This window comes from Triturus cristatus, chromosome 4_1 (genome assembly GCF_964204655.1).
Source record: "Triturus cristatus chromosome 4_1, aTriCri1.1, whole genome shotgun sequence".
NCBI lineage: Eukaryota > Metazoa > Chordata > Amphibia > Caudata > Salamandridae > Triturus > Triturus cristatus.
The window spans coordinates 701834156-701846625 of NC_140585.1; positions in this window are offsets into that span (position 1 = coordinate 701834156).

Here is a 12470-nt window from a genome sequence, read left to right on the forward strand (position 1 = left end):
ATGAGATTAATAATTCAAGCATTCCAACCATCACATTGTTCTTTGTACTTCACTTCTTTAGGAACGGATAATAATTAATGAGGCTCTGAATAAATGTAAAGTAATTTCAAGTTTTATTTGAAGCATGTACAGATCATTATTTATTTAGATGGCATGCTGCATTAATAAAAAATATAGCTTTGGTTGGTAAAAGAAAACTAGAGTAATAATACTAATAATTTGTCTCATTGCTTTTAAATCCCGATTGTAGGGAAGAAGTATGCTGCGGAGGAAAAGCCAATCTCACCAGCTAAACCCACTAAACCATTTCCTCCAGGCAGAACAGCCATCGTTGAAGTAAGAGCAGGTACGTGGAGTGGTTTCTACCCAGCTTATATGAACTAAGTCAGAGTTGCTCACGTTTTCTATTGTTAGTTGCAACCGCTGCACTAAAATGCAGCAAACGTTCCATTTGCCATTTTATTGTTGTGTATATATTGTTATTCTTACTCTTGTGGGCCCGGGACTTGTAAAATGGGCATGCTCATTTTTCTGTAATGTTGCTCCGCCTTTTATTGTTGTCACGTTTATGCCAGAATATTGACCCAAAATCATCCCAATGAGCACAAACGGCAAATGGCATGCATTGGTGCATTTTTCATTTGCCTTGATTGAAAAATACACAACAGATATTGGATGGTTATGTCAGAGAATGGGACCGATAGTCAAACTACTGCCATGATTTTGATGAAAAACCATTTGTCAGTGCTGTAGCATACTCTGCACTACTGTGATATGTCCTTGGATGGACCCAGGAATTGTTGAAGTGTGGTATTTGGTGTTACAAATCACAGCCTGATGTACACATTAGCTGCAATTTGTCTTTCTTCATTGTTTGCAAAAATGTGCGATCTTAGATTTCATTAAAAAACTGAATGCTCTTTCTGTCTGTGCGGGGTACCAATAAGAATAATAACCATCATCATGGGCTGCTATTGGAAATTAATAGAAATAATAGATCCATCATTAGAAAGAGAATAACTTTTGTTCTTTTTGTACTTGTCTTACCTCAGTACTGTCTTACCTGGATGTTTTGTACTTCAGGCTTATTATTCCGTGGAGACTGTGGATGAGACCCGGAAGAAACCTGGAAATACTTGAGCAAAGGAAGAGAAAAGAAGACCAGCAACTTTACATATAGAAAGACCTTTCTTATACATTTTTGTAAATTCTTCTCCACCTGAATAATCCAGACAAGTGGAACTGATTTCCATCTTTCTGATTGACAATGAAGAGATTTCTAATGCCAAGTTTGTCTGAGAAAAGTGAAGTTGCGGGTTCTTCTGATAAAAAAGAGGACGGGAAACGAAAAGCCAAGTACAGAAAGTACGATGACAGGTATCTGGATTAGGGTTTCACGTGTGTTCAGGTTAATAATGAGGAGCATCCTTAATGTGCAATCTGTTAAAAAATGTTGGCTCTGGAATCCATGCTTCCAAGTAAACTTAAGCGGCATCTTGAAAGTCTTCACCCAAATGTGGTCGGAAAGCCAAGAGAATTTTTTGTAAGAAAAGTTGCAGAAGCCAAACTACAAAAGTCCACTTTCTCAAAACAAACAAATTAATAGTAACACCCTCATTCTTCATATAAAGTGGCCTATCTAGTTGCACAGAGTAAAGAACCTCACACAATTGCAGAAGAGCTGATTTTGCCTGCTGCTGCTATGACAACAATCATGCTCGGCGAAGATGCGGGTAAACAGCTGCTGAAAGTGCCTCTTTCTAATAATACTCTCAGCCGGAGGATAAATGATATGGCTTAAGATATTAATGATCAGCTGATCTGTAACCTAAGAGGCAAAGACTTTGCACTCCAGTTGGATGAGGCAACAGACAACCACAAAGATACCCATCCTATTTGCTATGTCAATTTTCTATACGAAAAACAAATTGTTGAGGATTTGTTGTTCTGTAAAGAAATCAAATGTGGAACTACAGGTCAAGACTTGGATGCGGTTGTGGATGATTTTATGCAACAGAATCAAATTGACTGGGAGAAATGTGTTGGAGTTTGTACAGATGGGGCTCGTTCCATGGCAGAATGCTACCAAGGACTTCAAGCTCGCATACGATCTAAAGCGCCTAATGCTGTTTGGACACACTGTATAATACACAGAGAAGCACTAGCAGCAGGAAACCTCAGGGAAGAACTGCATGGTATTCTGAAAATAGTCATGAAAGTGGTAAATCATATTAAAACAAGACCAATGAAAGCAAGATTTTTTGCTAAGCTGTGTGAGGACATGGGTGCCGAACACTCAGGCCTCTTGTTCTACAGCAGTTCTCGGTGGCTGTCTCTTGGTAACTCCCTGCTTAGAGTGTATGAGCTGAGGTATGAAATATACTCAAATCTACACAATGATGAACATTGTTTTACTGACAAATTTATTGATGCAGACTTTCTAAAAAAAATGGCTTTTCTTTCTGATCTATTAGAAAAACTGAATGCAATGAACAAGTCCTTGCAAGGCAATAATACTAACATCTTGCAAAAGTCAGACAAAGTTTCAGGCTTTAAGAAGAAAGTGATCCTTCGGAAAAGCAGTGTAAGCAAAGGTGAATATAAATGTTTTCCTTCATTGGACCAGTTTCTGCAGGAGAATGAGATGGCATTAAAGGAGGAACTGAGGACAGTTATTGTTCTGTATTTGTCTCAACTGCGTTTTTACCTTGACAAATATTTTCCAGAGGATTAAGTGGAGCCAAAGAAATGTGTGAGAGACCACTTCAATGCTGAGATACCTGAGCATTTCAACAATGAGGAAGCAAAACAGCTTATTGATGTTTCAAGTGACTCAGCATTGAAAGTAAGGTTCCAGTCTCAGTCACTGCTTGAGTTCTGGTGCCAAACTGGAGATGAATACCCAATGATAAGCAAGAGAGCCCTACATGTTTTGATCCTGTTTGCTACTTCGTACCTTTGTGAAGCTTGTTTCTCAGCAGTTGCAGTGATAAAGTCAAAATAAAGGGCAAAATGTAACCTTGAAAAAGAAATGCCTGTTGCGATCTCAGAAATAACTCCAAGATTTCAGGAGCTATGTAAGGAAAAACAAGCACATCCATCTCACTAGGATTTTTAAGGTAAATTCGGACTCCGTTGTTTCCCTGTTCATTGAAAAAAATATTTTATTATACAGAAGTTTTTAAACTATTGTTGTGTGGTTAAAAAAACTTGCATGAAAACATATTTGGCTATTAATCTTGTATCGTTTTCTCACTTAATGTGTTTTTATTAAACAACTGTTATCTTCTTATTTTGTTACAAATATTATTATAATACCTTCATTGCATCCCAATTACTTTAAGGAAGACAACAGGAAGTACTCCCGAGGTCGGACTTACATTACCCCCCAATCGCCCACCGGTAAAAAAATGGTGGGGAGCCACGGCCAACTGCTGATTAGGTCAAGGGAGCCACAGGTCAAAAAAGTATGGGAACCACTGCCCTAATCTCTCCCCGACTTACGTGTTTGCTCGTGTCTTCGGTCCTGGAGGCAGTCTTGAAGCAGTGTTGTAGAGTGAGACGCCGATTCCGGCTCCGTACCCGGAACATGCCGCCAAAACAGCAAAAACCCCTGCGGGATTGCAACGAGAAAGGCGCCGTGGCTGGTGGTGTAGCAGAGACAACAGTTGGACACAGGGGCCCGCAGGCTCCACGGAAGGCATCGAGTGGGAGGAAAGCCAGGGACGCTACTCTTGCGGCAGGAAGCAGCGAGGTGGAGACAGTGAAATCCAAAGTACGTGAGCAGCGTTTAGCAGAAGCGACTGGCACTGGCTCTGTAAGGCAAGGAGTGATACCAGGGATGTTCTCCGATCTTGGCAAGCCAGCAGAGAAACCAAAATGCGCGGAGAAAGAGCTTACTCCAGTTTTGTCTCAAGGACTGCTAGAGGTAATGGAAAAGGCAGCCGAGGACACTGTGTGTAGCACCTTGAATTCTAATACTTTTGCGGATGAGACCAGCTCGGAGAACATCCCTGGTATCACTCCTTGCCTTACAGAGCCAGAACCAGTCTCTTCTGCTAAACGCTGCTCACGTACTAAGTCAGAGCTAGTCCTTTCTTTTTATTGCTTTGACAGTTTTTAGACTATGTTTAGCTACGCATTGGCTGGATCCCGTTCCCCCATCAAACCAACAATGGCTTGAAAGACTTCTTGCAATATACAGATTTGAAAGAGCTGTATATTCTAGAAAAGGCTGCAAATCAAAACCTAAAGGATTGGCAATTTGGGCACCCCTAATGAATTGGTCTTATCTGAATTGTGAATAATGAATTTTGAATATCCTGCTTTAAATCTTTTCTAATTTTTGTAATATTTGACAATGTATTAGTCGTATTTGAAATGCGAGTAATGAATTTTGAATATTCTGCTTTTCATCTCTTTCAATTTTTTTGTAATATTTGACAATGAAATCTGTTTTGACAAAGTATGGGTCAGCCATGGGGGGGGGGATACAGGATGGGAGGGATTTGGATAAAATTACGTAATTTCTTTGCTGTGTGTTCAATCTGTTTTGGTTATATCTGTGAAAATACTTATAAAGATTATTTTTTAAAAAGAGACATTTGTTTCTCACCTCCGTTTCCTTTCTCTCTGCTGTTAGCTGGGGGCATTCACAGCGTGGGGAGTGCTTAACAAATGGATACAAGGAATCAGTCTTCTCTGTAGCTGGTTCCCCGTGGCAGGGCGGGAGGGTACATGATCGGTGCAGCACTCAAACACATCTGCCAAGACCTGCTTAGCCAGTCAGATCCCAGCCTCATGCCCTCAGAAGCACTTTGATGAGTTCCCGGTGTGAAAGTAGCACAAAAGTACAGCTGCTGCAGCTCAGCTGCTTGATGCATGGCGATGCAACAGGGACAGGCTTTCTGTGCTCACGCCATCACCGACTACACGCTATGGGCACTGTGCTCTTCATGCTGCTCCAAGATGACTGAGTAGTTATAGTTCCAGCAAGGGGCATAGGCTGCCTGCATTGCGGGTGCTTGGGAAATGTCATACATTATACTAGCTTAGCTGGGCTAGTCTACCCGTGATGCCCACCTGCCACTGAGCCATCCACAATGCCCCACAGAAGCACCCCTGATTGGCAATCGCAGGCCTCTCACTCATCACCAAGCTTGTCCCTAGGCCTTTTGTTTTCCAAATATGGTTCTTAATTAACCTGGGTGGTGGGGATGCTGTCCTAACTTTTGTTGGAGCAGGGATAGGATGGGGCCTATGGATACTGTAGTTGACCTGGCCTGCACTGCCTAGACTGGAAACTTAGCAGGATGCAGTACCTTAGACTCATCCACTGCAGGGTTCTGTGTTCGACCTCATGGTCACAGGTTCAAATCCCAGTGGGTCCACTCAGCCTTTAATCCATCTGAGGTCGATAAAATGAGTACCATTGAGTTGGGTAACAATAAACATCTGTTATTCAGCTCCAAGAGATCCCGATGGGGTTAATGTTCGCTTTACAAATACACATTATGTTATGTTATGTTAGACTCTAACCAGAGGGTGCACTGGGTTCCACCACTGCCACTCCATCTCATGTCACCAGGGTACCAGGCTACAGGGAGGCAAGGAATCAAGGAGGGAGGGAGAGAAGAAGACAGCAAAGCAGGGTTGGAACAGACAGTCTATGCAAGATTGGAAGTAATATTATAGTTTTTAAATTGGGAGTGCTTTTAAGCTAAGCGTTAGAAAAGGACAGTTGTATTTCACATTGGTAATGTGATTTATAAAACCTGGCCAAGTTCATTGGAAGCAGTCAAGACAAGGGACGTTTTTGTACGTTTTAACCGAGGCCAATTGGTTTTATGTCTCACCATTTCAGGAGACTTTTTGAACATTAGAGCTTGTGAATCGTTAATGGTAGATATCAGCAGGAGCAACATTATCATACTAAACATGCATGTCGAATTGAGTGGAGGGGATCACGTGGTCGGGGAACATGGCGGCTGGTTGACGCCAGTCGTGAGAGCGAAAGGAATCCAGCGGATGGAAGCAGGAAACGGCGCAGAGTGATGGCGGACTGAGTAGTGTTGTCTACTGTACTTTCTGGAGTAGGTGGCGCGGGCGCGCAAGCATTTGGTGAAGCTCTGGCGGGACCGAGCAGACCGAGTAGACCGCGACTGGGAAAAGTGAGGAGAACAGGGCTGAAAGCAGCTTTGTGCGGGTTCGCAGTTTTTGCAGTTCTGTATAGTCTACAAGAGTGTTACCGCGACGCTGATTTAGCTAAAAAGCGACCCGGTAAGGTCTCACATGGGCTTGAATACTGATTTCTCTCTCGCCGAAAGACGTGGCTCCGCCCCTTTGACGGGTTGGAGTCGGGCGGTGGAGTGTTGGAGGAGATTCCGTGTAGCTGAGACAAACCTCCATATTGCTAAGAGTGCTTTCCTTCTAGCTGGGGGCAGGATTAATATCGCATGTAAGCGAGAAAGAAATAAAGCCTATAAAAGTGGAACCGTTGAGGTTGAAATTTCTAATCTGTTTTCCACCAATCTTTTGAGGACAGCTTTCCCTTTCTGCACCTCTGCACAATATTGGCACGCAGTTAACACGCACATAAAAGCGGGGAAGGAGTGGATGGAGAGGGAGTTCCACCTTCGTGCCCTGACTCCTAATGTACATCACCCCATAACTTTAAGTGAAGGGGGGGTCAGGGCATTCATACCGGATCAAGTCTCTTCAGAGGGATTGAGTCCACAGTGTGAGAACATCAACATTAATATTAAAGAGGGGAGCTCCTTGACAGAAAGGAATAGATATCAGCTAAGATAGGCCCCTGTAAGGAAGAAGAGAGGTGAGGACAGAGCCGACAATCCCCCTTAAGTGGTGACTCCTAAAACTCCTGTCAAGAAAAATTCGAAAAAAGCCTAAATTAAAAAGTGCAGGTCAAAAGAGGTTTGATCTTTACCTAAACCACCTCCTTCCCTTAGGTCATATTTTAAAATAATGGAGCAGGTTGGAGGCTCTCAGTTGTGGGAGAAAGTGAGAGTCTACAAAATCTAACAGAGAAAACGGCATCTTCTTTATCACAGAGCATTCCACTGAGGCTTGAGAATCGTTATTCTCCACTGGCAGAGGCTCACGAAAGTCAACTCGAGTTACCTCAGAATGATATGAGGTTGGAAATCAACGATACAAATAACACCAATGATACAAATGGAGAAATTTTGAATGATGCTGTGAGCTTTGAATCATTGAATCCTGTTCTGGAAGAAGCTCCTACAATGGCCTCAGCAGACCAGCTGGTAGGTCTGATAAATACTTTGAGACAGGAGATCTTGGCTAAATTTGAGACTTCCGAATGCAATCAAAAAGGCATTCAAAATAAAGGGGAAATACTTGAACAGAAGATAGACGGTTTAGTCAAACGCACGGAGAGTTTGGAGGAAGTGGTGAAGATTTTAGGTGAGGCCACTGCCCGTAATTTTAGTGAAATTCAGAGGCTCAAACAAGGGTCATAAGGTATTGCAGCAGGATCTGGAAAGACTTGAGCTTCAGGCCAGACGAAATAATATTCGCCATCTGGGAATTAATGACAACGCATAAGGGGCAGATATAAAGGCCTTTGACTGCAGGTTGCTGGGGGAGCTGTTTCCGGATACGACAGATATAGATTGGGGAAAAGAGCTCCAAAGAGTACAAAGAGATCCATACAGGTTACAAACAGGGAGGAAAACCCCGAGGAAGATTTTAATTTATTTTCTTATCTATTCCATCAAGGAGCTTGTCTTGACCCAGGCATTAAAAGAACGGTCATTAGCCTACGGAGACTCTGCATATTTGATACGCTCCGATATGGGTAAAAGAACAGCTGAGCGGCAGTGGCTTTTAGGCTCAAAAATGAACGATTCCTTGCAAGGGGTGAGCAAGGGCAAATGAAATTTCCTGCCATGTTGAGGATTATGTGGCAGAATAAAATGTACAATATCCGTGAGCCGGAGGAAGTAGATGCCTTATTAAATCAGATGGGAGGATCAGAATAGACCTTGGATCTTTGATTCATATTACTCTTGTGCAAAGACATATAGTGTAATTATCTTGTAAATATACTTATATTGAGGCTTGTCCTCCTACACTTTACACTAGGATACACCTACATCTTATATACAATTTTTTTTTTTATCATGACAACACAACTTATGTTCCAGGATTATGTTGTGTAATGTAGCTCTGGGATGTCTGCATTTGTCTCGTTAGCACAGGGGTATCGCGAAAGGCGTTCACGCCCCAAGAGATAGATAGGGGGGTTCCCCGGGGTGGGTGGGGAGGGGTCAGATGGTGTTGGGAGCATATGGGAGAAAAAAGAAAAAATTAGTGTCCTCAATCTGCCATATATTAGCTTTATTTTTTTGACTAAATATTCGTTAATTTTGGCCGTTCCTATTAAAGTAGAGTTAATGAACCTTACATATCGAGAGTAGGAGGGAGGGGGTTTCCATATCTAATAAATGGGTAAAAACCTGGTGCATCTCACCTCATGGAATGTGAATGGGGTGAGATCTATTAGAAAACTGGCCCATATCATGGAATCTCTTAGGAAATCTGAGGCAAACGTAATGCTCCTACAGGAGACCCACTTAGAAAATAGCGAATGCTCAAGTATGTTTAAAAGATGGCTCTGGGTCTAGGACATTGTCTCTTCCAATCAAAGAGGGAGTACAAGAGGGGTAGCTATAATTATAAGATCAGGTAGTGGTATTAAATTGGAAAGTTACCATACAGACACATCGAGGAGGTGGATATTGGCTAATATCAAGATACAGAATAAGGCATTAACATGTGTCAGTTATTATGGTCAGAACCAGGATAACCCAGATGTATTAATCATATTGGAGGCCGCCCTCGTGCTAATTAATAGCCCAGTGATTATCGGTGGCGATTTTAATTTAGTTCAAAGACCTGACTTGGATAGAACATCTAAAGTAAAGTATGTCACTCAAACTCAATGGCAATACTCAAAACTATGATTCAGGAACTAAATTTAGTGGATGTTTGGAGACTTAAGATGGGGGATAAGAAGGGATATACCTTTTTTAGCAAGGAATATGGACACCACTCCTGTATTGATTATTTTTTAATAGATCAATCCTTACTTGAGGGAGTCGAAAAGGTTAAAAATCTCCCCGCCACCCTCTCTGATCACTCTGCGGTCTGTCTATCCCTGAAAATTCAGGAAAAGAGGACCATAATAAGATGAACCCTTGATCGGACAATTTTATTAGATGAGGATGTTCAATCTAAGATGCGGGAGGAGGTCTCGACCTTTTTTTAAAGATAAAAATGAGTCTACAAATATCCAGGTAATTTGGGAAGCCTTTAAGGCTTTTCTGAGAGCCTTAGGTACTTCGATTATGGTAGGGAAAAATCATAGTTCTAGGCAGCGAGAGAATAATCTTTTGAAAGACATCCAAACAAAGGAGTTAGAACTTCAAAAGGCCTCTTTAGAATCTTGTAGTAAAGTTCCCTGTCTTACTAAAGAGTTAGAACATCTCCAACAAGAATATCAGGGTCTCTTGGATAACATCTTATTAAATAGATGGAGGGTCAGTAAACTTCAGAATTTTTCATATGGTGAGAAGAGTGGGAGGCTTCTAGCCTGGAAAGCTAAAACTGATAAAGCCCGAAACCAAATAAGTAGCTTAAAGGAGAGCGTAACAGGTCATATAGTTGATACTAATACAAAAATAGGGGCGGAAGTATGTAGTTATATGGCCAAGTTATTTAAAGACGATATTATGCCAGGGTTGGAAAATATGGAGCAATTTTTGGACAATGTGGAACTTCCTTCTTTGAATGCACATCAAAGAGATTCTCTTGCTTCTGAGATAAGCGAAGAGGCGATTCAGATACAAATGAGACGGATGGCAAGAGGAAAGGACGCCGGGCCAGACAGCATCCCAATAGAAATATACTCGTCTCTCGAAGATAGTATAGTATCTGTATTTAAAAAGCTTTTTAACACTATCTTGAGGGAGGGGGAGGATCCCCCGACATCTTGAGCTGAGGCAACGATAGTCTTAATCTTCAAACCAAATAAGGATCCATTGCTTGCGGAGTCTTATAGGCCTACATCCCTGTTGAACACGAATTATAAAGTGTTCACAGGGATATTGGCAGCTAGGGTCTCAAAGACTATCAAGAGTGTAGTTCATAGTGATCAGAGGGGCTTTGTTCCTGGAAGGCAACTCAATGAACTAACTTTTACAATGCTCAGCGTAATTGATCTTGCTGAAACTTTTAATCTTCCTGTGACAGCAGTGGCAGTTGACGCCGCTAAGGCGTATGATCAGGTTCACTGGCCTTATCCTTGGGACACTCTAAGAACCTTTGGATTCCCTAAGAATATAATAAGAGTGGTCCAGTCATTATATAGTGCACCTAGAGCTAGAGACCTAGTTAATGGGGAGCTAACGGATTGGTTTAACATTATGCGAGGAACTAGACAGGGATGCCCGTTGTCCCCCCTCTTATTAAATATCTATATTGAACCTTTTGCAGCCCTAATCAGACAGGATATCTCTATTCTTCCTTTTAGATACAAAGACTTCAAGGTTAAATTAGCTTTATACGCGGATGACCTTATTTTGTACACCCTTAATCCTAAGGAGGCTATCCCCAGTCTGATGACTAAGGCAGAAGTATTTGGGAAGGTTTCGGGCTATAGTGTAAATAGAGACAACACTTAAATCATGGAGTGGAACTAACCCTCTCAGACCTCTGGGATAAAAAACCAAATGAGATATTTGGGTATTATAATCACCCAGAAGTTACTTGATGTCCCTATGGTTAATTGGAGGAGGATTAGTCAGGAGGTAGGGAAATTATTGATCAGATGGGCAAATCTCCCTCTTAATTTATATGGCAGAGTCAACCTGATCAATATGATCGTACTTCCAAAACTTACCTTCCTTTTTAATACTATACCCCTCTCATTTGACAAGGGCGAAGTAGAAAAATTACAGGGTAAGATTGGCAGTTTTATTTGGGCCTCGAAGGGTTCCCGTATATCCTGGAAAAGGTTAAGGAGAAAGCTGGAGAAGGGGGGATTGGCTCTTCCGGATTTGTCGCTATATGTGCATGTTTTCCACTTTAAGAACTTTTGGATGTTGTTAAATAGACCAGATGATTCTGCATTAGATATCTTATATCGGGCAATGCTCAGCGATCTAGGGGATGAACAAGGGCAGTTCCTTTTTAAGTTTGGGGACCCAACATTTTTCAAAAAAGTTAGATTGAAGATTTTATTGCAGGCAGTGAAGAATTGGGTTTATATCTGGAAATAACTTGGAATATCTTACTATTCGGATCATGCTCAAATTTGGGGTTTCCCTGGCACCCCTGCTTGTTTGGATGATATGCTCAGTTTACCATTGAAGCAAGCAGGTATCTCACGATGGGGAGATCTGAGAATAGGTACGGATCTGGTTACTTGAGAAACTTTGATATCATGCACTCGGGGACAACCAACCAGATTTAAATCTTATCAACTCTCTGCCTGGTGGGATAGGCAAAATTGGGTGGAACAGATGGATGACTCTTGGTTAATACAAGTGATGAAACCTGGTGGTATTAAGAAAGAAATTGCCTTGTGGTATCGAACCCTTATTGAAGCGGAAGATGATATAGATCAGGATATACAAAAGATCTGGACTGATGATATTACTAATATTAACCTGAGTAAGGCTTGGACTGTCTCATTTGCACTGCTTCGAGAGATAGTCAAACCTGCTTTTTTAAACCAAACCATCTTTTTACTTTATATCGAGTATACTGGTCCCCAGCAAAACTAACAAAAGTCACCGGAACTCAGAATGTTTGTTCAAGGTGCCAAGATCCTCTAGCAGATGATTACCATATGTTTTTAACTTGCCCAGAGATTACTAAATATTGGTTGGACCTAGGTGAATTTTTGTCGGATGTAACTGGAATTCAGATAGAAGTAACCCCCTTACTCATCTTTTTTGGAATAGGCCAAGAGAATATTGTTTCTCTAAACAAGAGAGTTGCAAGATTAATATTTTATGTTATTTTATTGGGAATACGAGAGATTTGTAGAGCTTGGAAATCAGCAATTCCACCCCTTTTCTCTGAGTGTAAAAACAATATCATACATATTAGCCAACAGGACATGGCATGAGATCCAGGAAGTCGGAAGAAAGTTTGGGCTACGTTGGTTGATTGGTGTCAGAGGAATGGGGTCCAATGATTAAGCCAATAAATAGCTGTTGGTCCTGGTCCCCTTCTTCTCTGTGTCATGCTTGAGAAGGGTTGGAGTGGAAGCAGCTAGATTTCTTGTGTGGAACGACTCTATTTATGTCCGTCTCTCGCTACGGGAAAGGGAGTATTGCCAACAAGTTAATTGGCAGAATGAGGACGAAAAATTCTAAACGTGCATGTCAGCCCACCTGCTTGCATGACCTCAGACATGAGCA